We start from the raw sequence: 26,936 nt of genomic DNA, 5'->3' as shown, positions 1-26,936 counted from the left end.
TCTGCCAGGCTCCAGCCACTCGAGCTTGTCATCAGCTCCTAAAGGTCTGTCCAGGCCTGGCTTCTGTCATCTGGACTCAGCTCAAATGTCACCCCCTGAGAAAGAGCTTCACTGACAACCCCATTGTTCCACCACATGCCCAGCTGGGTGAGTAGTACCGGATAGGTTCCCAAGAGACCAAAGATAAGACCCAGAGACAGTGAACAAGACATATGGGTTCACTAGGGAGTTACTTACAGGGACGATCCAGTGGCGGCCGGCTGGACAGAAACAGACAATGCTACCATCCCCTGAGGGAAGCTTACTTAAGTAGGCAAAGGAACAAAGGTTGCATGCTTGCCAAGGGGGACTGTCCCTGTATGACCTGCATTCCAAGGACCAGAGCCGCCCCAGAGGGCCTTCTGTTTCCTCAGACCACAAGGGTCTCTGTGCTAACTCTCCCATGAGAAAACAGCCGGGTTGGCCAAGCCTGGGACTATTATCATCATGAGTGCTGGGGCATAGCCCAGACAAGGAGCCTCAAGGATACATAGTTTAAAGGGCACGTAGGCTAGTGCCCCTACACCCATCTATAATAATTTTTGTCTCGGTCATTTTCTATTCTATTTGTGTTTATTTTCTTCAAAGCACAAATCTCCATGTGAAATTGCCCTGTTTATTGATTTACCAGCTTATCGCCAATTTTCCCAAATAGAATGAAAGTTCCAGGGACCCTTCCTGTCTTTTTTTCTGTGGTGTGTCCCGAAGGCCTAGTTCAGTGCCTCACATATAAATCATTGAATAAATATTACTTAAATGAAGGAATTTGACACACAGAAGCAGACACAGATATTTAAAGCTGAGCATCAGGACCAACTGACCACAAAATTAGACACAAAAGACTCAAAATTTTAAGAAGATATTGTTGCAAATCTATAACAGTACTTTTCAAACTTGGACAAATACCATAATCAACTGAAGAAATTATTCAAAATGTAGACACCTCCCACTCCAGCTCCCTGGATTTGATTAGGCAGACCTAAGGTGGGCCCAGGTATCTGAAATTTAAACAAAAACCACCTGACGACTTTGATGAAGTGGTCCATGGACCACACTTGGAAAAATTATGACCTAAACAGCTGACATTTATGTACTATTAATTTGATGCCTACCATGCAGAGTACTACAATATCTGGGATGTCTCAGTTAATGTAATTACTCAAAAGTGCACTGGTCCTTCCCTCCCACCCATGACCACAGATTGCTTTCCCACATGGAAACAGACTTAAACTCCACAATATTCCTGGATGGTCAGGAGCATTGGGGACTGTTATCCTGTTCTAGAGAAGACGCTGGAGGAAACAGGAGTGACTTACCTAAAGTGTCCCATTGATGGGACCGTGATCTCTTCACTCTTGCTCCAGGAACCTGTCTAGCAGATTCAATATCACACTTGGTTCTTCTGTATCAGCTCCTGTTTCTGAGGCTCAGAGTCCACACCCTTCTCTGACGGTCCACTAGAAGGAGAATCGGGGGATAAGACGGCACATGGACTAGAGGAAAGTGAGAGAATGGGAAAGCACATGAACACAGGGGAAAGGGGCCAGGATGTCCTTGCCTGTCCCTACTCAGTCCACTGAAAGCTGTACAATGACTCTTTGCCTCTTCCCCAGCTCCACCACACAGCCCCTCCTGCACACGCAGTGACAGTGAAGCTTATACATCATGGAAATAGGAGCTTATCACTGCTTGTTGTTACATGTCCAAGTATTCTCTCAGGTATTCACGCTATTATGTTAATGCCACAGTATACACAAACAGAAGGAAGGAGGTAAAGTTAGAACAGACAAATAAAATTTCATGTGGGCTTACTAGATGCCACACACTGTAGGTGGTTATTTTCAGACTTTTTCTCTTCAAATTCTTAAAGAAATTCTCTGAAGTGGCCATCATTACCTCCTTTTTACAGATGGGGAGATAGGCAGGCTCTGAGAGCAAAGTACATACTCAAAGAATTCTAGGGAGGTGTCAAATGGACACAGAAGCCAACTTGAAGGAGCTAATACTGGCCTATTCTGAGTCAATTTGAGTATCAAAATACATAATGATAGTAATAGAAGGTAACTCTTTGAGCAAAGTAGGAATCTATGAGTCATACTGATATAAATAAATACATGAATAAATACATAAATAAGGGAAAGGGGAAAGCACTACCCTATAGTCAAATGCCAACTAATAAATCTGCAAGGAATGAGGGAATTAGAAAAGCAACTGTTGACCACTATCATAGTAACAAATGACTCAGGCAAGAATCATAAATGGATGACCATTCTGCACGAAATCCCACATCAGTCGCTAAGCCACCATGGTAACCAAGCTGGTCAAGACAAGCTGGGAAAAGGAAACAATAACCCTGACGTGGTTCCTAATATGTGCTAGGAACTGAATAAGACAGACATGCACACATACACACATGCTCCCTCTCGCTTTCATGCTGGCTCTCTGTCACCACCCAAGACCTTGTCTTATCCTCCCGCGCCCCTGCCTTTAGAAGGAAAGTATCTCCAGGACACCCTTGGGGCAAGACGCCACACTCACTGGGAAGGGGCGGGAACCGAATGGCTTTACCTAGCAGACAGCCAAGGCACCGAATCCTAAAGCAGGAAAGAGGCGACTTGGATCTGGGTCCCTTTGTCTCCCTACACCCCGAGGAGGCTCAGCCCCAACCGCGGGGACCCACACCCTCAGCTGAGTCCCAAACACCTAAGGACGAGACCTGCTCTTTTCTCCAGGCTACATGTGTCTCTATAGAAATGTCGTCACGGTCGCCATATTGACGTCAGGTTTCTATGGCAACCGCGAAGCGCAGACTTGTTCACCCCACCGGAAATACCACTACACACTCCTCCACCCCCTGGCGTTTCTCGTGAAAGCAAAACACCTTCGCGGTTCAGGCCACCACGTAAGAAAGCATACTAAGTAGAAGACCTCAACTGGGGCCTGGGAAACTGGAGGAACTCTGCCCAGTTTGGTGGAACAAGACATGTCCCTGCGGTGAGGATTTTTTTTTTCTTTATAAAGAGACAGTAGGGGGTGTTGTCAGTACCAGAGAGGTATCCTAGGGTTCTTGCAGATAAGCTAGCCTAGGAGGATGAACTCGTAAAATCACACTCCTGCTAAGCAGTTAGCCATCTGTGGCAGAAAACTGAGGCTGCCTATAATCACATGACTAAATGATCTAGGAACACTAAAAGATGGTTTGATGATCTTCCCTTACTACAAATCCCTCAGAAAAGTCATTTTCCAAAACAGAAATGTCCCCAAAACTTCATTCATTATGTAAATGTATGTACATTCTACTTCTTGATGCTGCATTTCCAGGTGGTCTCTAAGGAAATTATGCCGTTTGGTTTAGGTCAAAGTCATTTCTTCTCTGGGAGAGAGGAGAAAGGTGAACCAAACTAACATTAGCTGAAGTCTTACTACATGCCACATATTTTGTACAGGATTTCTCATTTACCCCTTACAACAGTTCTGTAAGGAAGGCATCATGGGTCCCCTTTACAGATGACCAAAGGCAGGCTAACAGAGGCTGAGCAAGTATTCCAGCATCATGCATGAAGTTAGGGGCAAAAATGGGATTCCAGTTCTTGCTCTCATCACATTATACTATGCATTCTTAACAGAAACATTATCACCCCCAAGGAACTGAAAATTGATTCTTAAGGGTGAAGAAACCTTAGCTAGTACTATGATTTGTAGCTCTCAGAAAGGTTAAAGTACATAAACAGATATACGCCGCATCTCTAGTATTAAACATTTCATATTCTGTGGATGGGGCAATGATTAGGAAAAAAGGTGTAAAAAGCCTCCCTAGGGGCTGGCGCGGTGGTGCAGCGGTTATGTTCGCACGTTCCACTTCTCAGCGGCCCGGCGTTCGCCGGTTCGGATCCCGGGTACGGACATGGCACCGCTTGGCACACCATGCCATGGTAGGCGTCCCACATATAAAGTAGAGGAAGATGGGCACGATGTTAGCTCAGGGCCACGCTTCCTCAGCAAAATGAGGAGGACTGGCAGTAGTTAGCTCAGGGCTAATCTTCCTCAAAAAAAAAAAATAAAAAATAAAAAGCCTCCCTAAAGTAGACAATAAGAAAAGAAAGTCGAGAAACATTGCATCTACCCAGTGATATAATACATAGATGATGGACCACCAGGGCTTTATGGACTGGTCGTTTTACACTCCCTCATGGATGCTCACTCCTCAACAACCAATCTCGGTGATGATGATGATGAAATTCTGTCCCTGGGGCCAAGAGAACTAGATATGAAGACCATGCAAAGTGACTGGTTTATAGTAGGGCAGAGAGGGGCTCAGTCAGACGAGTAGGTGTTTCCTCTGGAAAAGATGATCTGGAGAGTAGGATATTAATTTTTTAAAACTAATGTAAGCAAGTAATACTCTAAATTGTATCTCTTTAGTGTTAACATTTATTCCAGTTACATGTTATTTAATCCATAATTCAGATCAGACTATAGTGAGTTAGGAGATGGTTAAGTAAATGAGGGAAACCTCTTTGCAAATACCTACTCAGTAGTTAAAACTGGAATTACTCTACAGCTTTTTCCATTGTGTCCTGAAGCTGCCAGGGCTCTGAATGCTCTAATTTCCTTGGGAAATTGATGCTGTCAGTAATACTGCTTAAGAATTTTTATAGTGAATTGTATTACTTTTAAATTATTATAGTATTATAATTAAAAACATTGTGTATGGCAAAAGAAAAGTCAACAAAGCTTATCCTAAAAGGCTAGAGTAAATATTTTCAAATTACGTTGGGCTAATTCTCGTGATATGTATAACAGATGCACAAATGATGTGGTAGGCAGCCTCCAAAAAGACTCTCCATTATCCACACCTCCAAGTATTCATGCCCTTTTGTAATCACTTATCTTGAATGTGAGCTAGGGTTAGTTGCTTCTAGTGAATATAACACCTGTGAAGTGATGGGATATCACTTCTGAGACTAGTTACAAAGAGACTGTGGGTTTGTTTTAGGTTGCCACTCATACTGACCCTGAGGAAAGCCAGCCACCATGCTGTGCGTTGCCCACATGTCAAAGAACCAATGTCTCTGGCCAAAAACCAGTGATGTCCCAAGGCATGCCACTGGACATAAATGTGAGCTTAGAAGTGGTTCTTCACCCAATTGACCCTTAAGATGACTGTAGCCCCAGCGTATAATTTAATTGCATCCTTGTAAGAGACTCAGGGTCAGAGGCACCCAGCTAAGCCACATTCAGGTTCCTGACCCACGAAAGTGATGAGTTAATACATATTACTTTAAGCTGCTTTTATTTTGGAGTATGTTGTTGTGCATCAGTAGATAAACAACACATATATAATCAGAGAATTCATGTGAAGAGCAATATACACGTTCAAAAAACATTTTAAAACAACATATCTAATGAAATGCAAATGAAAACCTGGAGATACACTATTTTACACTGAAAAAAGGCAAGTTTCAGAACAACAGGGATAATGTGATTCTAATATTGAAAAAAGATATGTGTATTTTGTGTATCTGTGGCTATATAATAATTCACCTACAGAGAAACACATCTAGCAAAACATGCAGCAGCATATTGATAGTGGACATCTTTGGTTCAGATGGTGGAAATCAGGCAGGAGTGAGATTCAGGGTGATTTCCTTTTATAAATGTTATGTATTACATATTATATATTTATAAGTGTAAATATGTAAATTTATACATAATATATAAATAAATGTATAAATTTAATATATAAAATATAGTTCTGTATTGCTTGAAATGTTATAAACCAGACATTGAATGGAGATAATTCAAAAACAAATTATATTAAAAGACATTAAGAAATAATTTACTAATGATTTTGTTCTTGTGGAAATATATACAAAGAACACTATTTTATAGGGAAAAGAAGCCTATTAAAATGTTTGGCAATGGATCTGTACATTTGAGTGTACATCAGTGTGTGTTTCTGTTGCTGAAACTTAATATTATCTGGGTGATTCTATGTCTCAAACTCTATTGCCCTAAATATCCGTGGGCTCTGTAGCTATGCTGACTGAAGTCAAATCTACAGTGTGTCACTTTCTAAGTATACAAGCTTAGGCAAAGAATTTAGCCTCCCTGCCCCTCATTTTCTTCATCTGTAAAATGATCACCCTCACAGTGTAGTTATAAGAATTAAATGTGGTTATCTGACCCAAAGCAAATGTTAGCTAATTTTAATACTTTCATTTTTAATGGACGTTAGTATTCTTGTTTTTTTTTTTAAGATGGGCTCTGAGTTAGCATCTGTTGCCAATCTTTTTTTTTCTTCTCCCCAAAGCCCCCCAGTACATAGCTGTATATTCTAGTTGTAAGTCCTTCTAGTTCTGCTATGTGGGATGCACTTCAGCATGGCTTGATGAGTGGTGCTAGATCCGTGCCCAGGATCTGAACCGGCGAAACTCTGGGCACGAAGTTAACCACTCAGCCACAGGGCTAGCCCCTGGGCATTAGTATTATTGCAAGCCCTAAAACCTATGATGTAAATGACTGTTTATTGCCATTGAATGACATTCAATATATACTACTAGTAAGTAAAAGTAAGCTACACTATTATAAGGAGGAGAATACCTTATTTATTTTACTTTATTGAGGTCATAACAGTTTATAACATTGTGAAATTTCAGTTGTACGGTATTACTTGTCAGTAATCTTATATATGTGCCCCTTTACCCCTTATACTCACTCCCCAAATCCCCTCCCCTCTGGTAACTGCTAATCTGTTCTCTTTGTCTATGTGTTTTTTTTTATTTTCCACATATAAGTGAAATCCTATGTGTTTGTCTTTCTCTGTCTGGATTATTTCCTTTAACATAATAATTTCAAGGTCCATCCACGTTGTTGCAAATGGGATGATTTTGTCTTTTTTATGGCTAAGTAGTATGCCATTTTGTGTGTGTGTATGTATATATATATATATATATATCACATCTTCTTTATCCATTCATCAGTTTATGGGTTCTTGGTTTGCTTCTACGTCTTGGCTATTGTGAATAATGTTGCAGTGAACATAGGGGTGCATAAGTCTCTTTAAATTGTTGATTTCAAGTTCTTTGTATAAATACCCAGTAGTGGGATATCTGGGTCATATGGTATTTCTGTGTTTAATTTTTTGAGAAATCTCCATACTTTTTCCATAGTGGCTGCACCAGTTTGCATTCTCACCAGCAGTGTATGAGGGTTCCCTTTGCTCCACAGCCTCTCCAACATTTGTTGTTTTTTATCTTGAGAATGCCTTATTTTTTTAAAATAAATATCATGAATGCACTTGCAGAAGCAAAGCAATAGAAATGGTAAATGACTGAGTAAATATAATAGACTTTTCATCTCTTCTTGAGTTCATTAAAAAATTTTAACTGTTAAAAGCAAAAAAATATAATATTTTTTCATGATGTTTCAGTGAATGTAAATAATATACATAAGAGAACTATAACATTAAGAGGGAAGTTAAGCAGATGTATAAGACAGCAAGGTTTCTACATGTCATTTGAAGTGGTAAATACTGATTTTAAATAAACTGCAAAAATTCAAATAGGTAGTTTTAGAGAAAACCACTAAAAATGTTATACAAAGAGATATAGTCAAGTCAAAATAGAAAAATTAAAATGAAGTATCAAGTAATGTTCACATAAGCCAAAAGAAGGCAAGAAAGGGGAAACAGAGGAATGAAAATGAGGACAAACAGAAAATGAATAATAAAATGACAGAAATTCAAATATTTTGACAATTAGTTTTAATGTAAATAGTCTAAACACACAAGTTAAATGACAGAGACTATCTAGATGTATCAATTTTAGAGAAAGGGGTTTTGAAGTCTGAATAAATTGTGTATTTTTTACTTCAGTTCTATCTGAAATATAGATATATGTTTATAAATCTATAGTTTTCAGCTCTGTTGTTTGATGCATACACACTTAGGATTGCTATATCCTCTTGGTGGATTGACTCTTTTGTCATTATGTAATATCCCTCTCTGTGTCCAGTAATTTCCTTTGCTCTGAAGTCTGCTTTACCTATTGCAAATATATCCACTGCTGCTTTCTTTTGATAAAACTTGCCTGTTGTATCTTTTTACAGCCTTTCACTTTCAAACAATTTATATAGCTCTACATTCATGCATCGCTTAGTGATGGGGATACATTCTGAGAAATGTATCATTAGGCAATTTCATCACTGTGTGAGCATCATTGTGTGAACACAAACCTAGATGGTATAGCCTACTACACACCTAGGCTATATGTTACTAACTTTATAGGACCACTGTCATATACACAATGTGTCATTGACCAAAACATTGTTATGTGGTGCATGACTGTATTTGAAGTGAATTTCTTACAGACAGCACTGAGTTGGGTCAGGTTATTTTTTTAATCCACTCTGTTAAGCTCTGTCTTGTAATTCGCATATTTAAATGATTTACATTTAACATAATTATTGATATGTTAAAGTCTGGAGTGATTCCAGCATCATGGCGGAGTGAGTTCTTCCCTTGAATTCTCTCCTCTAACATACAACCAAAATGACATTCATACACCAATAGAGGACATATACACATCACAAAAGACATCTGGGAGACCCACACAGCCATAGGCCTGAAGGTGGTGGTGGGGCTGGATCCTCCAGAACAAGTGGAAGCTGATCTGCAGGAGCTCCATGGAGAGAGAGGGGCCACAGTGGTGGGAAGTGCACAGGTGAAAAGAGTACCCCGTCCTGCCCTGTACTCCAGCCCCAGAATCATCCAGAGCATGGCACAGAGAGTGTGTCAGCCGTGGAGGGGAGAGTGTGCAGTTGAGAGGGGTGCCCTGCCCCCACTCAGTACTCCAGCCCCAGAATCATCCAGAGCACAGCACAGAAGGTGTGGCAGTGGCAGAGGGGAAAGTGCACAGGTGAGAGAGGTGTTCCACCCCCATCCAGTACTCCAGCTCCCTAATCCTCCAGAGCACAGTGTGGAGAGCTTGGCAGCAGCAGCGGAAGAAGGGAAAGTGCACAGTCCTACAATTGCCCAGAGCTCCACACAGAGAGACAAGCAGGGGCTGGGGGAAGTTCTGGGGAAGGAGAGTGCCACTGCCCCTGCCTGGTGCACCAGATCTGACATAGATCAGTTGCTCAGAAAGAAAAGCAGTCAGTGGTTGGAGCTGGGGAGCCCCTGTTCATGCCAGGCCTAGAATACACAGTGCCTGATCTCCATCCTTTGACGGTATATGGCAGCTGTGGCCTGATAAGAACACCACGAGAAAGCAAAAATCTACTCCATCAAGCAGTATGAATAGGTATATTAAAGCTCCAGTGCAGAAGGAAAGTGATAAGTACCCAGAAACCAACCCTGAAGGAACAGAAATCCATAACTTAAATGACAAAAAATTCAAAACAACTATCATAAAAGAAACTCAACAAGTTACAAGAAAACACAGAAAGACAAATTAATGAATTCAGGAGTTTCTTCACAAAGGAGATTGAAACCATAAAGAAGAAAGAATCAGAATTGTTGGAGATGAAAACCACAATGGATGAAATAAAGAAAAATCTGGACTCCCTAAACAACAGAGCTGACAATATGGAGGAAAGAATCAGCCAGTTAGAAGATAGTACTATATAAATGCTTCAGACAGAGGAGAAGAGAGAACTAAGACTAAAAAGAAATGAAGAAGCTCTCAGAGAAATATCTGACTCAAGCAGGAAATGCAACATAAGGATTGTAGGTATTCCAGAGAGGGAAGAGAAGGAGAATGGAGCAGAAAGCTTTTTCAAAGAAATAATAGCTGAGAACTTCCCAAGCCAGGGCAGAGAGCTGGAAATCCATGTGAAAGAGGTCTCCAGATCTTGTAACTTTGTCAATGTAAAAAGACCCAGTCCAAGGCATACAGTAGTGAAGCTGGCAAAAGTCAAGGACAAAGAAAATATACTAAGGGCAGCAAGGGAGAAGAAAATAACTTACAAAGGAACCCCTCTCAGGCTTTCAGTGAATTTCTCAGCAGAAACGTTACATGCTAGGAGAGAGTGGAATGATATATTCAAAATTCTGAAAGACAAAAACTTCCAGCCAAGAATACTCTATCCAACGAAAATCTCTTTCAGATATGATGGAGAAATAAAAACTTTCCCAGGTAAACAAAAGCTAAGGGAGTTCATTTCCATAAGAGACACCCCCCCGCCATGTGAAATCCTCAAGAAAGCCTCATACCTGAAATAAAAAAATAGGAAAGGGGCTACAAATTCCTGAGCAAGGAAATGAATAGGTAAGCAATAATCATAAAATGACAGCTCTCTATCAGATCAGATTAGTCAACACTTAACTTTAACATCAAGGATAAAGAAAAGGAAAACACCAAAACAAAAATGACCTTATCTTTCTAACCACAAACTCATAACACAAGATGGAAAAAGATATGACAAAAATAACTTAGAAGGGGAAGAGGGAAGGGATGGAATCAGTATAGTCTATGGAAATAAGAGGTTATCAGAAAATGGACTATCTCAACTATGAGATTTTTTATACAAACCTAAGGGTAACCATGAAACAATTAGAACAGAGACATTTACAAAAATGAAGGAGAAAATGAAGAAAGCAAACAGAGAAAACTACCTAATCAAATTGGTAGTCCAAAATACACAGGATGAGAAACAAAGGAAATGCAGAAGAACCAGGAAACGTGCAGTAAGATGGCAGTATCAAGCCCTCATATATCAATATTCACTCTAAAAGTAAATGGATTGAATTCTCCAATCAAAAGACACAGAGTGGCAGGATGGACTGAAGAACAAGACCCAACATTATGCTGCCTCCAGGAAATACATCTCAACTCTAGAGACAAACGTAGGCTCAGAGTGAAGGGATGAAAGACAATACTCCAAGCTAATGGCAAACAAAAGAAAGCAAGTGTTGCCATACCTGTATCAGACAAAGTAGACTTCAAGATACAACTGGTAAAGAGAGACATAGAGGGGCAGTATATAATGATAAAAGGGACTCTCCACCAAGAAGACATAACACTTATAAACATGTATGCACCCAACACAGGAGCACCAAAGTTCATAAAGCAACTATAAACAAACCTAAAAGGAGATATCAACAACAACACAGTAATAGTAGGCAACCTCAACACCCCACTTACATCAATGGATAGATCATCCAGACAAAAAGTCAACAAGGAGATAGTGGACTTAAATGAAAAACTAGACCAGATGAACTTAATAGGTATATAAAGAGAGCACTTCATCCCCAAACAGCAGAATATACCTTCTTCTCAAGTGCACATGGAACATTCTCAAGGATAGGCCATATATTGGGAAACAAAGAAAACTTCAACAAATTTAAGAAGATTGAAATCATATCTACTATCTTTTCTGACCATAATGCCATGAAACTAGAAATCAACTACAGGAAAAAGCTGGAAAAGGAACAAAAATGAGGAGACTAAACAACATGCTACTGAACAACCAATGAGTCATCGAAGAAATAAAGGGAGAAATCAACAAATATTTGGAGACAAATGAGAATGAAAACACACCATACTGACTCTTATGGGGTGCAACACAAGTGGTTCTAAGAGGGAAATTTATAGCAATATAGGCCCACATTAACAAACAAGAAAAAGCACAAATACACAATCTTAAACTACACATAACAGAATCAGAAAAAGAAGAACAAAGAAAGCCCAAACTCAGCAGGAGGGAAATAATAAAAATTAGAGCAGAAATAAATGAAATTCAAACAAAAAAGACTGTAAAAAGGATCAATGGAACAAGGAGCTGATTCTTTGAAAAGATAAACATAACTGACAAACCCTTAGCCAGACTCACTAAGAAAAGAAGAGAGAAGGCTCAAATAAATAAAATTAGAAATGAAAGAGGATAAATCACAATGGATGCCACAGAAAGACAAAAGATTACAAGAGAATACAATGAAAAACTACATGCCAACAAACTGGACAATCTAGAAGAAGTGGATAAATTCTTAGACTCTTACAACCTTCAAAACTGAAACAAGAAGAAATAGAGAATCTGAATAGACCAATCACAAGTAAAGAGATTGAAACAGTAACCAAAAACCTCCCCAAAAATAAAAGTCCAGGACTAGATGGCTTCTTGGGAGAATTCTACCAAACGTGCAAAGACAATTTATTACCTATTCTTCTCAAACTATTCCAAAAAAATGAGGAAGACTGAAATATTCCTAACACATTCTATGAGGCCAACATCACTCTGATCCCAAAACCAGACAAGGACAACACAAAGAAGGAAAATGACAAGCCAATATCACAGATGAACATAGATGCAAAAATCCTCAAAAAAATATTGGCAAACTGAATGCAGTAATACATCAATGAGATCATTCTCCATGATCAAGTGGGATTCATACCAGGGGCACAGGGATGGTTCAACATCTGCAAATCAATCAATGTGGTACAGCCTACTAAGAAAATGAGGAATAAAAACCACGTGATCATCTCAATAGATGCAGAGAAAGCATTTGACAAGCTACAACATCATTTATGATAAAAACTCTTAACAAAATGGGGATAGAAGGGAAGTACCTCAGCATAATAAAGGCCATACATGACAAACCCACAGCCAACATACGCATTGGGGAAAAACTGAAAGTCATCCCTCTGAAAACAGGAACATGGCAAGGATGCCCACTCTCACCAATCTTATTCAACATAGTACTAGAGGTTTTGGCCAGAGCAATTAGGCAGGAAAAAGAAATAAAAGGAATCCAAACAGGCAATGAAGAAGTGAAACTCTCACTCTTTGCAGATGACATGATTTTATATGAAGAAACCTTAAATAATCCATTGGAAAACTATTAGAAATGATCAACAACTACAACAAAATTGCAGGGTACAAAGTCAACGTACAAAAATCAGTGGTATTTCTATACTCTAATAGTGAACTAACAGAACAAGAACTCAAAAATACGACCACATTTACAATCGTAACAAAAGGAATAAAATATCTAGGAATAAACTTAACCAAGGAGGTGAAAGACCTATATAAGGAAAACTATAAGACATTACTGAAAGAAATCGATAATAACAAACAAATGGAAAGATATTCCATGTACATGGATTGGAAGAATAAATGTAATTAAAATATCCATACTACCTAAAGCTATCTACAAATTCGGTGCAATCCCGATCAGAATCTCAATGGCATTCCTAACAGAAATAGAAGAAAGAATCTTAAAATTCATATGGGGCAGCAAAAGACCCCGAATAGCCAAAGCAATCATGAGAAACAAGAACAAAGCTGGTGATATCACAATTCCTGACTTCAAAACATACTACAAAGCTATAGTAATCAAAACAGCATGGTACTGGTACAAAAACAGGAGCACAGATCAATGGGACAGAATTGAAAGAGCAGAATTAAAACCACGCATATATGGACAGTTAATCTTCGACAAAGGAGCCAAGAACACACAATGGAGAAAGGAAAACCTCTTCAATAAATGGTGCTGGGGAAACTGGACAGCCACATGCAAAAGAATGGGAGTAGATTGTTATCTTTCTCCATACACAAAAATAGACTCAAAATGGATCAAAGACTTGAAGGTAACACCTGAAGCCATAAAGCATCTCGAAGAAATTATAGGCAGTACACTCTTTGACATCAGCCTTAAAAGGATCTCCACAAGTATGATGTCCACTCAGCCAAGGGAAACAAAAGAAAAAATAAACAATTTGGACTTCATCGGACTAAAGACCTTCTGGAAGGCAAAGGAAACCAGGATCAAAATGAAAAACAACCCACCAACTGGGAGAAAATATTTGCAAATCATATATCCAGTAAGGGCTTAATCTCCATAATATATAAAGAGCTCACACAACTGAACTACAAAAGAAATAAACAACCCAATAAAAAAGTGAGCAGAGGATATGAACAGACATTTTTCCAAAGAAGATATACAGATGGCCGATAGGTACATGAAAAGATGCTCAACATCGCTAATCACCAGGGAAATACAAATCAAAACTCCACTTAGATATCACCTTACACCCGTTATAATGGCTATAATCACCAAGATAAAAAATAATAAATGTTGGAGAGGTTGTGGAGAAAAGGGAATCCTCATCCACTACTGGTGGGAATGCAAACTGGTGCAGTCACTTTGGAAAACAGTATGGCGATTTCTCAAAAAATTAAAAATAGAAATGGCATATGACCCAGCTATCTTACTACTGGATATTTATCCAAAGAACTTGAATCATCAATACAAAGAGACTTATGAACTCCTATGTTCATTGCAGCGTCATTCACAATAGCCCAGACATGGAAGCATCCCAAGTGCCCAATGACTGATGATTGGATAAAGAAGATGTGGTATATATATACAGGGAATACTCCTCATCCATAAAAAAAGACATAATTGTCCCATTTGCAACCACCTGGATGGACCTCGAGGGCAAATCATGCTAAGTGAAATAAGCCAGACAGAGAAAGTCAAACACCCTATGACTTCACTCATATGTAGAATATAAACAAATTTACTGACAAAGAGAACAATTTAGTGGTTACCAGGGGCAAGTGGGGGGAGGGTGGGCACAAGGGATGCAGGGGCCCATTTATATAGTGTTTGACAAATATGAATGTACAACTGAAATTTCACAATGTTATAAACTATTTAGACCACAATAAAAATTTTTTTTAAAAGATTGTAATTTTATTTTTTGTTTTCTGTTTTTTCCCTCTGTTTTTTGTTTCTCTGTTCTCTTTTCCCTGCTTTCCTATAGGTTACTTGAACAGATTTTTAGAATTCCAGTTTTATTTGTTTATTGGTTTTTTGAATATATCTGTCTGTATAGATTTTTGGCTGTAGATACATCATCACTGTCTGTTGTTGACATTTTACCAATTCTATTGAAGTGTAGAAACTTTACCTCCTTTTAAGCCCCTTTACCCTCCACCCTTTATATAGAATTGTCTTAAATATTTCCTTTACATACATTGAGAGCCACATCAAACAATGTTATATTTTTTGCTTCATCCCTCAAACATCATTTATAAATCTCAAGAGGAGAAGTAAAATCTATTGTTTTTACTCATATTTTTGCTCTTCTGTTCTTCCTCCTTCCTTCCTACTGCTCCAATGTTTCTTCTATCTGTTCCTTTCTCTTTTAAGAACATCCATTAACCATTGTTTTAGGGTACATCTACTGGTGAGAAATTCTTAGTTTTCCTTCATATGAAAATGTCTTTATTTCTCCTTCATTTCTGAAGGATAATCTAGCTGGATATAGATTCCAGGGCTCACAGTTTTTTACTTTCAGTATGCGAAAAATGTGTCACTTCTGTAGGGGAGGAGGACATTTCCTCTCCCCAAATGGGGGTTCGTCTAGCTGGAGAACGAATTAAATTCACATGAGACAGAATAGCAAGAGAAAATTAAACAAAGCTTTATGAGGAACCATGGCCCGGGGCCTTTCTTCCCGAAGGAAGAAAGGGCACTGAAGAAGTGGGGTGCACAGAGTGGTTATATAGCCCCAAACAGGGTGTTTCACATGTGATTGAAAAGCCCCTTTTACAATAGTCACGAGGCTGCTCTGTCAGCACAGCGCTTGATGGAAATGGCAGATAGGTCCACTGTCTCAGTGAGCGCTGCAGGGTGGCAGGTGTGTTGTCTCGGGCTGGGGGGGTCACAGATGAGCGCCGCAGTCGGTTCCCAGCCTAAAGAAAGATGCTTAATCTTTAAGGAGATGCCAACGTTGGGAGGGGGAGGGAAGTCAGTTACAGGAGGTTACCAGACTAGCACAATAAAATGCAGATTTTAAGTCAATACCTTTCATCGCCTTTCTTCTTCCTGGTACAGAGAGGGAGGCGCCTTTTACAGATAGAGATTTACCTTACAAATGTAAACGTGTCCTAACAAAGGGCAAGTTCCATTCCTCAGAGCCTCCTTGCCTGTCCCAGTTTATCAAAAGCAACGAGCCTCAAATAATCCTGATGCCAAAGAGACATATCTTGGGGTGGCCAATTCTAGGTCCCCACACTTCCTTCTGAATTTTATTGTTTCTGATAAGGAATTTATTGTGGTTCAAACTATTTTTCTTCTACAGGTAAAGCATCATTTCTCTCTCACTGCTTTTAGGATTTTTTCTTTGTATTTAGTTTTCTGACATTTAATTATTATTTGTCTTTTTGTAGATTTCTTTTGGTTTCTCTTATTTTGGATTCACTTAGCTTCTTGAAAATTTGTAAAGTCTTCAAACATTATTTCTTTGAATACTTTTTCACCCATATCCTATTCCTTCTCTCCTTCCAAGACATCAATGACATAAATGTTAAATCTTCTTTTTATAGTCTCACAAGTCCCCGAGGCTTTCTTCTTTTATTTTTGGTCTATTTTTCCTCTGTTGCTTAGATTAGGTAATTTTTATTCTCTGTTTTCAACTTTACTGACTCTTTCTTCCTTCTTTTTCATTCTGCTTTTGAGCCCATTACTTGAGTTGTCTTTTTTTTTTTTTGCAAGGGGGGCTGTCAGAAAGAACTGTTTAATTATTCAATATTTACTTTTAAATCAAATTATAAATACAAATATTTATAGTTTAGAGTGCTAAGTCATAGTTTACTTAGAGTACTAAGTTATAAAGTACTAAGTCATTCTGGAATTCTCATTTTAAAAATAACCTCTGAGAGCTAGCCCTAATGGCCTAGTGGTTAAAGTTTGGCACGCTCCACTTCAGCAGCCTGGGTTTGGTTCCTGGGCACAGAACCACACCACACATCTGTCAGTAGCCATGCTGTGGTGGCAGCTCACATAGAATAACTAGAAGGGCTTACAGCTAGAATCTACAACTATTCACTGGTGCTTTGGGGAGGAAAAAAAAAGAGAGGAATATTGGCAATAGCTGTTAGCTCAGGGTGAATCTTTCCCAGCAAAAAATAAAAATAAAAAAGGTCACTAGCCTTTTTTAAAAAAAACAGAACACCTGATTTTCATTTCTTTTTTTCTCACAGAAAACCCAGTTAATTGTTTGCCACTTCTTTTTTTAAAATTGATAACTATTTTTACAGAAATTTTAGATTCAGAGCAAAATTGAGCAGAACGTAGAGTTCTTACATACTTCCTTCCCTCCAAACACACAGCCTCCCCTACCATCAACATCCTACCTGAGTTTGGTATATTTGTTACAGTCAATGAGCCAACATTGACACCTCATAATCAATCAAAGTTCATAGTTTACACTAGGGTTCACTCTTGGTGGTTTACATTTTTTGAGTTTGGAAAAATGTATAGTTACATGTATCCATCATTATGGTAGTATACAGGATAGTTTCACTGCCCTAAAAATTCCCTATGCTCTGTCTATTCAGCCCTTCCTTCCCCTAAACTCCTGGCAACTACTGATGTTTTTATGGTCTCCATAATTTTCACTTTTTCAGAATGTCATATAGTTGGAATCATACAGTATGTAGCCTTTTCAGATTGGCTTCTTTCACTAAGTAATATGCATCTACATTTTATCCATGTCTTTTTGTGGTTTGATAGCTCTTTTATTTTTAGCACTGAATAATATTCCATTGTCTGCATGTACCACAGTGTATTTATCCATTCACCTACTGAAGAACATATTGATTTCTTCCAAGTTTTGGCAATTATGAATAAAGCTGCTGTAAACATCCTTCTGCAGGTTTTTGTGTGGACGTTAGTTTTCAACTCCAAAGACTGTAATTGCTGGATCATATGGTGATAGTTTGTATAGTTCTGTAAGAAACTGCCACACAGTCTTCCAAAGTGGCTGTGCCATTTTGCATTCCTACCAGCAGTGAATGAGAGTTCCTGTTGCTTCATATCCTTCCCAGCATTTGGTGTTGTCAGTGTTTTGGATTTTTGCCATTCTGATAGGTGTGTAATGGTATCTCATTGTTTTAATTTGCAATCCCCTAATGATATATGATGTTGAGCATGTTTTTATATGCTACTTTGCCATCTCTATGTCTTCTTTAGTGAGGAATCTGTTCATATCATTGGCCCATTTTAAAATTGGGTTGTTCATTTTCTTCTTGTTGAGTCCTAAAAGTTCTTTTTATATTTTGGATATTGGTCTTTTATCAGATATCTGATTTAGAAGTATAGTAGTATTTTCTCCCAGTCTCTGGCTTGTCTTCTCATTCACTTGATTCATTGTTATTTTACCTCTTCTTTTTGCTTCTAATTGCTTACTCTCATTAATTGAATTGCATAATACCTCCAACACAGTGTCAAATGTAAGATATAAATTTCACGTTTTGTTCTTGTCTTTATCAGGAAAGCCTCCAGTGTTTCTCCAATTAATAGGAGGCTGGCTTTTTGGCTGAAGTGTCATGTTAAGAAAGAGACCATTGATTCCTATTTAAGTGAGCTTGTTTTTTAAACATGAATGGGTGTTGATTCTTTCAAATATCTTTTCTGCATCTATGGAAGTGGACATTTTTCTCCTTGACTCAATTATTACACTAGATGTGTTAATGGATTTCCTGATATTGAAAAACCCTTGCATTCTTAGAATAAGCTCCACAATGTTATGAGCTACATTTTTATGTGTTATTGGCTTGTATTTGCTAATATTTTACTTAAGAATCTTCCTTCATATTAATCTATGAAATTGTTCTATAATTTTCATTTTTGATGCAATCTTTATTAGGTTTTGGAATCAATTATATACTCGGTTCACCATAAGAATTTGGAAGTGTTTCTTCTTTTCTATATCCTTGGAATAATTTAAGAAGCATTGGCATTATCTTACCTTTAAAGGTTTAGTAGAATTCTCCTGTGGAGGCATCTGGGCCTGGTACTTTTTCAGGGGACAAATTTAACCAATTTATCTATTTCTTCTATGTAACTAGTTTGTTTGAACTTTCTGTCTTTCCTGGGGTCAATTTTTGTAAGTTGCATTTTTCTAAAAATTTATATATTTTATCTGTATTTTCAAATGTATACAAATAAAGTTTTACAAATTATTCACTTAGGAGTCTTAAAAATTTACTTTGATTGGATCACTATTTCTCCTCTGTCATTTTAAATTTTTTGTATTTTCATTTCGCTCTATTTTCTTCATTAGCTTACACTCTGATATGTTTATTTTGTTGATGATTTCAAGGTAAACCTGTATAAGTTCTTTAGTAGTTTTTTCTAACACTTTCATTTCTACTTTTAACTTTAATGATTCTTTCCTTCTGTATTCTTTTAGTTATACTGTGCTTCTTTATAAGGCTTTTGAATTGAATATTAAATTCATTTATTTTAATTTTTATTCTCATATTGCCAATTTAATGCCATGAAAATTTCCTCTGACAACAGCTTTAGCTGTATATTTTGATTTGTTATATTTTCATTATCATTTTTGTGATCAAATTGTGCAATTTTAATCTATTTCCATTTTGTCCCAAATTTGTCTGAGAGCCTCAGATACAGTCAATTTTCATAAGTATTTCATGTGTATCTGAAATGTAGCTGTGTTCTCTAATATCAGGCATCAGAGTTCAATACATAAGATCTACTCTTTGGAGTATGTTCTTTAAAGCTTCTCTATACTTATAAATTTTTTTTTCACTTGAATATTCTTGAATTGAGGGAAGTATAGTGGAATCATCTACTGTTAGTGTGTTTCTTTCTATTACTTCTTATACCTCTTGTAGTTTTTACTTTATGAGTATTTTTACTATGTGTCTGTGTACATAAATATAAACAGCACATCTTCATTGTGAATTTTAGCCTTTACAATTATCGTGTGCATTTTAAGAAAAATTTTTAAATCAATTTTTGTCTCAATTCTTCCTCTTTAAATATCAAGATTGTAGCCTCTGCTTTATTTCTATTTGTAACTACCTGATATATGTTTGCTTATTTTTAAATTTTAAACTATCTATCTTTTCTTAGGTATATCTCTTGAAAAAGCATCATGTTGGATTTTGCTTCAATAGGAAATATGAAAAATTTTTTTCTTTTAACAGATGAGTTAAGCCTATTTACATGTATTTGATATGACCAATGTGTTTGGTACTTTGGGCTCAGTTCTGTCATATGGATTATCCACACATAAATTATATATATTTTTGTATATGTACATATTGTGTACATATACACAATAAATATCAGATAGGCAAATGATATCAGAAGATAATTTACATTAAAAGATTATATATATATTCATAAATACTTTCTAAAATATACCACATTACAATAGCTAAAGAAATGCAAATTAATACCCTAGGCTGTCATGATGACTGAAAAAGGCAAGATGCTTAAAATTATGTATAATCTTAATTTTACAGAAGATATACATATATTTGTTGTTTTATGCATACATAGATACAATAATAGGAGGCAATGCCAGATATAATACATTTTTTAAAAATTAATGAGTGGTGATGTTACCAATTAATTACATATTTATCTCTGGACTTTACTATGTTTTCCACATTTTCTAAATTAGTAGGGATCATTTTAAAAATCAGAATCAAAACTCATAGAAACATTTCTTGTTATTAAATATTTCAGATATTCAAAGAGTTATAGAAAATAATAAAACAGACTTCTATATGCTCAATTTAAGAAGCAAAACATTACATACATAGTCTAAACTCACTTTAAAGTCTTCTGTGATTGTATTAGTCTCCTTGCTCAGAGGTGACCATTATAGGGGCTGGCCTGGTTGCATAGTGGTTAAGTTCACAGGCTTTATCTCAGCAGCCTGGGGTTTGTGGATTTGGATCCTGGGCATGGACCTACACACTGTTCATCAAGCCATGTGTAGTGATGACCCATATACAAAATAGAAGATTAGCACAGATGTTAGCTCAGGGCCAATCTTCCTCAAGCAAAAAGAGGAAGATTGGCAACAGATGTTAGCTCAGGGTCAATCTTCCTTACCAAAAAAAAAAAAAGGTAATAATTTAAAAGAATTTTGGTTTTTCATTCTTAAAACCATTCTTTGTAGTTTTATTACATATTTATATATGCCTAAGTGAAATATGGTATTTTTTGTTGCATGTATTTATCTACAGATGCCTGGATAAATGATATAAAAGGAGGAAGAAACAGAAGGAAGAATAAATGCACAGAACATCTTGACAGTGTGACCTGCATATATGCCTTCCTTTCAATGTATATTCTTTTTCAGAGCTTCTAAAATAGACATGTTACCACCTACATAGGTTCTTTACCTGCCACACAAGCGGGGCCAAATAAAAACTGAAAGGCCAGGCTTATGGCAAGGAAAGAGTTTTTCTTTTGGATGACATCAGCCAGCGTGTCTGTCTCCATGGCAGATAATGGATTCTGGAGCCAGGGAGCTGGGGAGTAAGCAGGGAAAGAGTGCTTTAGTTTTAACCCCATATATGTTGGGTTTAATGTAGGGGAACTGATATCAAGGCCAGCATCAATTTCCCCCTATTTTATGTTCATTTTTCAATCTTGAGGGATTTGGGACAATGACTGATTTGGCTACTTCCTGCTGAATTGGGGCCTAGGTTGTTTCATCTTGTTGAACCAGTCTTTTCATAAGGCAGTGATACAGGTGGGCTTCCAAATATGCAATAGGCCTGTATTGCATAAGTAAGTAACCAGGTATTTAATAAGAAGTATTTCTAGAGAAGAAAAAAAAACAAGGTTAATGGTTGGAGCAAATTATAAATCAGTTCCTGAGCCCAGGATGCAGCCAGTCAAGGTTCCTATAAGTCAGGGTCAAAGCATCTTTTGTGGTTTGAATGTCTCTAATGGTGTCACCAGGCACTCAGGTATTTTTCTGAGTGGGCTACACAGCAACAGACATGAATCTCTCTTAAGTTTACATTAAGTTGTCCAGCTCCAGTTTGTAAAGCTTCAGGAAAAAGAGCAGATTCACTTTTTAATGATTTTAAGTCAAAATGACAGAAAAAATGGAAAACATTAGTTTGGAGGTTTGTTACTTCAGATATTTCAGGAGACTAGAAGAATTTAGGATCTAGTTGCATTTACAGATGTAAAACAAAAACCTCAAAGACAACAGAACCAAAATCCTATACCCATTAATGTGTATTATAGTCTCTATTGAAACATAATTTTTCTCTTTAAAATCACCCTCAATTTTACCAAACATAGCCAAATTAAGACCCACTGGTTGTAAAATAAGTTTAGTTTTAATAAATTTGGCCCAATTATTTACATAAGTACTGTAAGAATAGTAATTGATCACATAGGTTCTTTTAAATCTGCTTTGCTGGAACTTTTTATAAGGAATCTCAGATTTAACTTTAAAGGCCTCTTAAGACCAGAAAAGACAAGCCAAGGACTTGTCATCAGACCCCACTTGCAATACCTACAGATTTGGGTGAGTTCCTCTCTTCACGAGGTACCCAAAATATTGAGGTTCCTTGCTCCTGCCAGAAGGAGTGAGATTCTTTACTAAATCTTAGCAGGTTACTGGGAACCCATAAGCAAGGTGCCAGGTCAATATTTCCAAGTGGTTTTATTCCAGAAATTAACCTTCTTTCCTCAAAAGCTTGTCATATCCAAGTCTGTATGTTTTTCTCAAATATGATGTTCCAGTCAAAGCCTTGGTAATATAACCAGTGTTTCCAATTGTGTCCTGTTATAAGAAGAACAGGTTTTTATTGAACTTATGCAAACAATTATACAGCCATGAAAATAAGATTACTTATTCATCAAGAGTTTCCAAATTCTGGAGGGATCAGATGGGAGAAAAAGATAAATGTTTCCATTTTGTTTATAAATGTATAATTTTATCAAATTGCTATAAGTCATAGTTAGCATGAGAGAAAAAAGAAAAATATTTCCTTAAATATGAGATAATAAAACACAAAATATTAAAAAATAAGCAATATTTCAAACAAGAAGTCATAAAAATTATAATCATCCCCGTTAGTTCATTCACTTCTGTGTGATTAGTTCTTGATCTTGTCAGCAGTCCTATGAGGTCATCAGTTTTTCTGTTAGAGTTCTGTAATTTCTTACCCAGTTTAGTTTTACAGTCTGACCATTTATCAGAAACCTGTATTCTAGAGTAAGTGCCAGAGTCCTTTTCATGAACTCCTCTGAAGATAAAACATATTTGTAAAAACATCAGAGTAAAACAACTGTCTGTAAATAATAAAAGACTTAAAAATGGCAATTGAAAAGGAAACTTGGCTATTTTTGGTGACACATAACATTCTGAGACAACAACCAGAATTATGGCTGACGATCAGGACACAGCAGAATTTTAGTAACCTTATACAATTTTTAAACATTTATATCAATAACATTTACCCATGTAATATTATAGGTCTCCATGAACCAATGTTTAATTATCCCTTTAACCATGGTGACAGTTAAAGAATTTTAGGCGAATGCAGAGAATCAAATAGTTGTAAGAAAAACCTTAGTGTCTGTGATTAAGGACATGACAAAGACAATATAGGAAATTTATTTTGATAAAACATAAAATCCTTGTCCTTTTGGTAGAATACTTAAAGAAAAAAACCTCTTATAATTTTTTTAATCGAGTAGACTGAAAGTTCAGGAAAATTATCTTTTTTAAGAAAGACTCAGTTTTAATTTTTTACCAGTTTACTTTGGGCATTAAAATGTATTTATTTGATTGGATTTACTTTCATCTTAGCCAACTTGACCAGGCATAAAAGTCTTCTGGGTTTTACTTTCATAAACCTTTTGTCACTTACTTTTTTACATTTAGAATTAGTCTCAGTACTTTAGACAAATTTATATTTTTGTTTATAACCCAACAAACAAAAATATTTCCATTATTTATACCTTATTACTGAAAACATACATTTTACTTTCCTTGAATACAAAGATTTTTTCTTTATTAATTTTTAGTAGCTTTAATTACATATATTAATTAGAATTTTTAACCCTTGGAAACCTTAATTTCTAAATAAAAACCAAGTAAGTAATTATAAACCCTTGTTTACATTAGCATTCTGTAGCTTGACAAATTTACAAATACCTTCTATAATTTTTAGAAACGTGTTACTTTGTAGTAATTTAACACAAGGTTTGTTTATTAATAGACCCAAATACTTTTTAGTTTTTCTGTAATAAGAAGCCAAAGTAGATAGACATCTTCAGCAATAATGTTTCAGTGTTCCAGCCTCTCTGAAAATGACCCAGATACTCAACAGATTTTGTTATTTAACTTAACTTACTAAACTATAAAGTTTGTTTCCAAAAAGATTTTGAAAGCTGTTTTTTAAGTACATAGACCATAAAACATAATTATTGTACTTAAAAACTTTTACCCAGTTTTAACAATTATGTACTAATTACTCAAAAAAATCATGTAACATTAAAGTAGTTAACCATCATCTTAAGTCGTTTTAAGTACATACATCATAACACATAATTATTGTTAAAGTTTCTCCAAAAACCTTCATCCTTTACATTTATTTAGTTTACCTGTTCTCAACAATTATATTTAAATGGTCTATAAAAACCTCATGAGACCTTAAACAAAATCAGCTATTATACTGAGTTATTAGTTTTGCTGATAAATTTTCTAACAGAGATGACATGAGCTCATTTGACTGGTAAACCCAGGCTGTATGTCTGCATCATATCTAATGCTGATAACTTTGCGGACATGCCTATTTTAAATCAAACCAGCAAACTTAAACAGACTTTTATTTACCAAAGATCATTTTATATCATGTTAAATAACTTTGTCTTTTATAAATTTCTGTATATTAATCAAAGACTGTATTCCATTATGAGAGATTTTGAATTCTCTTTTAAGGGTGACCCTTAATGTAGATTCATCTGAAACAGAGGTTGCCCAGAATGTTCATTACAATTCCAAATTATCTCAAAGGTTTACTTATTTTTACTTGTTTAATTTTAGATCAGGAATTTTGGGGGAGTTCAATTGGCAAATTTCAGTGAGAGAGGAGAGAGAAGCAGCAGATTTGGCTTCAGCCTGCCAGCTGCTGGCATGCTTAATTATTTGTTTTTCCTTAAAGAGGCGGTAAAGTATTTATGATTTTTTTTAGAAGCTTCAAAAGATTAAAACAGGCTTCCCATTGTTGTAGCTGGCTTTTTCCAATTGCGTACATCAGCTTGAGTAAAGTGAAATTGTCCCATTTGGGCTATTTTAAAGTGAGATCTCCTTTAGTATGTTTAACATAGCCTGAAGGGTGGATTTATATGTTCTTACTATATTAGGCAGGGAAAACATTCCCCAGTGAGACATAATGTTTATCCCCACAACATAATGTATGATAGAATCAGGCAAAAGAGATGGAATTATTTTATATAAAGCCCATTTAAATATACCAATTTTTAAAAACTTTATCTTAATTTTATCAACTCATACTTTTAATTATAACTTACTTTAGAATTCTATTAACAAGTTTTAGTGTTACAATATTGTGTAGGGGAAGCAATTCCAGATAGACATAACATCTATTCCCAAAAAAACATTCAGGCAAAATTGACATAACCTCTTCATATAATATTAGTTTAAATGCTTTAATCTTTATAGTCTTACAAACTTGAGCAACCTAGCTGTTGCCCCAAACAATTGCTGGTCAGGTTTTCCACTGTGATTTCTGCTTCCTGACTTTGTAAAATTTTTTAAACTGGAGTGAATAGAAGACGTTTATCTCATGTCCTTTAATATTGGTGGGTCAATAAAGGGATTCCTTTAGCCCACTTAACCTTAGGCAGTGTTTTATTAAAACCTTCATTTTAACTTTATTTACGTCTGTTCCATTTATCCCACTCTACTTTTTAATAACTAGTTAAGGGTTTTCATCCTGTTGGGATGAGTCTTGTGACTCTTCCCCTTTTGATTTTTCTTTGTTAACTTAATGTTTTTATTAGCATCTGTAAAACCACAAGAAGAAGCTGAGACCCCAAGTTTGATTAAGTTTTTAAGACTAATCATTATATTTTCCTTTTAATTTGGGCTTTTCATAGGTACCAATAAAACAGCTGTTTATGACGAGAGCTCTCTAAAATTTTCCAACTTAAGCATCCATTGTTTGGCCATTTTCTCTCCAGAATTTAAAGAATATGGTGGTCATGCATGTTACAAAAGGAAATGATCCCTTTTAGACATTGGCTTATGACTATAATTAGACCATCTACTTAGAATCAGCCCCAATGGTCTCTGCTTGGAGACAGACTGCATGTTTCCCATTCTGATACACAGAGACAGAGAGACACACAGATCCAGACACAGAAAAGCCAGATGCCAGTGAACCAGTTCCCAGATGGAGGGTAGAAAGTCCTACAACTATTTCCACTCCGGATGTGACCCCAGATGGCCCCTCTGTGAACAGAAAGGACCCAAGATGGTCCCTCCATGAATGGAAAGGACCCCAGATGGCCCTTTCATGAATGGAAGGGACCTCAGAGGAGGAGAAGGAACTTCACGGGCGTCCCCAAGGTGAGTTACTCTATTTCAGAGTCTATTGACTCATCAGAATGAAGAGCAAACAAACCAACTAGAACCTGTTTCCTTGCCATCAGAAAATGTGCCTAGGGTCAACTGTGCCGCGTCAGATGGAAAGTACTGGGGACAGTCCCTAGGGCAAATCACCTAGGCAGCTGCTGGACTGCTTCCCAGAAAATCCCAGTTTGCCTGGGGCTGTGGAGCCAAGGGCAAGGGCCTCCTGGCTGGCTTGCCAGATCGTTACCGCCTACAAACATAGTTTCTTTACCCGCCACACAGAGGTGCCAAATAAAAACTGAAATGCCAGGCTTATAGAAAGGAAAAGGTTTTTATTTTGGATGACATTAGCCAGGAGATGAGAATGAGTTTCAAATTTTCTTTGAAATTTGCTTCATTTCATCTCATCTCCCCGAAAGAGGGGAGGCGAGGGGTTTTAAAGGTTTGTAAGGAATGTGGCTGCTTGTAGATGGGGTCGTGGAGGGAGTCAGTGGC

The 26,936-nt window shown here is 36.8% G+C and overlaps 1 protein-coding gene and 1 long non-coding RNA gene across 3 annotated transcripts in view; one reads left to right on the top strand and one right to left on the bottom strand.

The window, feature by feature from the left end:
- Positions 1–2,743, bottom strand: part of ZMAT1 (zinc finger matrin-type 1) — a 188,170-nt gene extending 185,427 nt beyond the window's left edge. Inside the window, exons 1-2 of one of the 2 annotated variants that reach the window (XM_046673921.1) lie at positions 2,608–2,743; positions 1,356–1,496 (exon numbers count right to left, since the gene is read on the bottom strand). The gene's annotated coding sequence lies outside the window, so the exon portion shown is untranslated. Of the gene's footprint in view, positions 1–1,355; positions 1,533–2,607 lie in introns of both variants that reach the window. The other variant, XM_046673920.1, reaches the window with a different exon arrangement.
- Positions 2,744–2,913: 170 nt separating this feature from the next.
- LOC124245417 (uncharacterized) lies at positions 2,914–26,397 on the top strand. Its single transcript, XR_006890273.1, has 3 exons — positions 2,914–3,033; positions 21,058–21,157; positions 26,202–26,397. It is a non-coding gene; the product is annotated as an uncharacterized LOC124245417 (long non-coding RNA).
- Positions 26,398–26,936: the final 539 nt, after the last annotated feature.

The sequence above is a fragment of the Equus quagga genome, chromosome 10 (genome assembly GCF_021613505.1).
Source record: "Equus quagga isolate Etosha38 chromosome 10, UCLA_HA_Equagga_1.0, whole genome shotgun sequence".
Lineage (NCBI taxonomy): Eukaryota > Metazoa > Chordata > Mammalia > Perissodactyla > Equidae > Equus > Equus quagga.
Note: the sequence above shows the minus strand (reverse complement) of the source record. Positions and strands in the feature narration are given on the sequence as shown.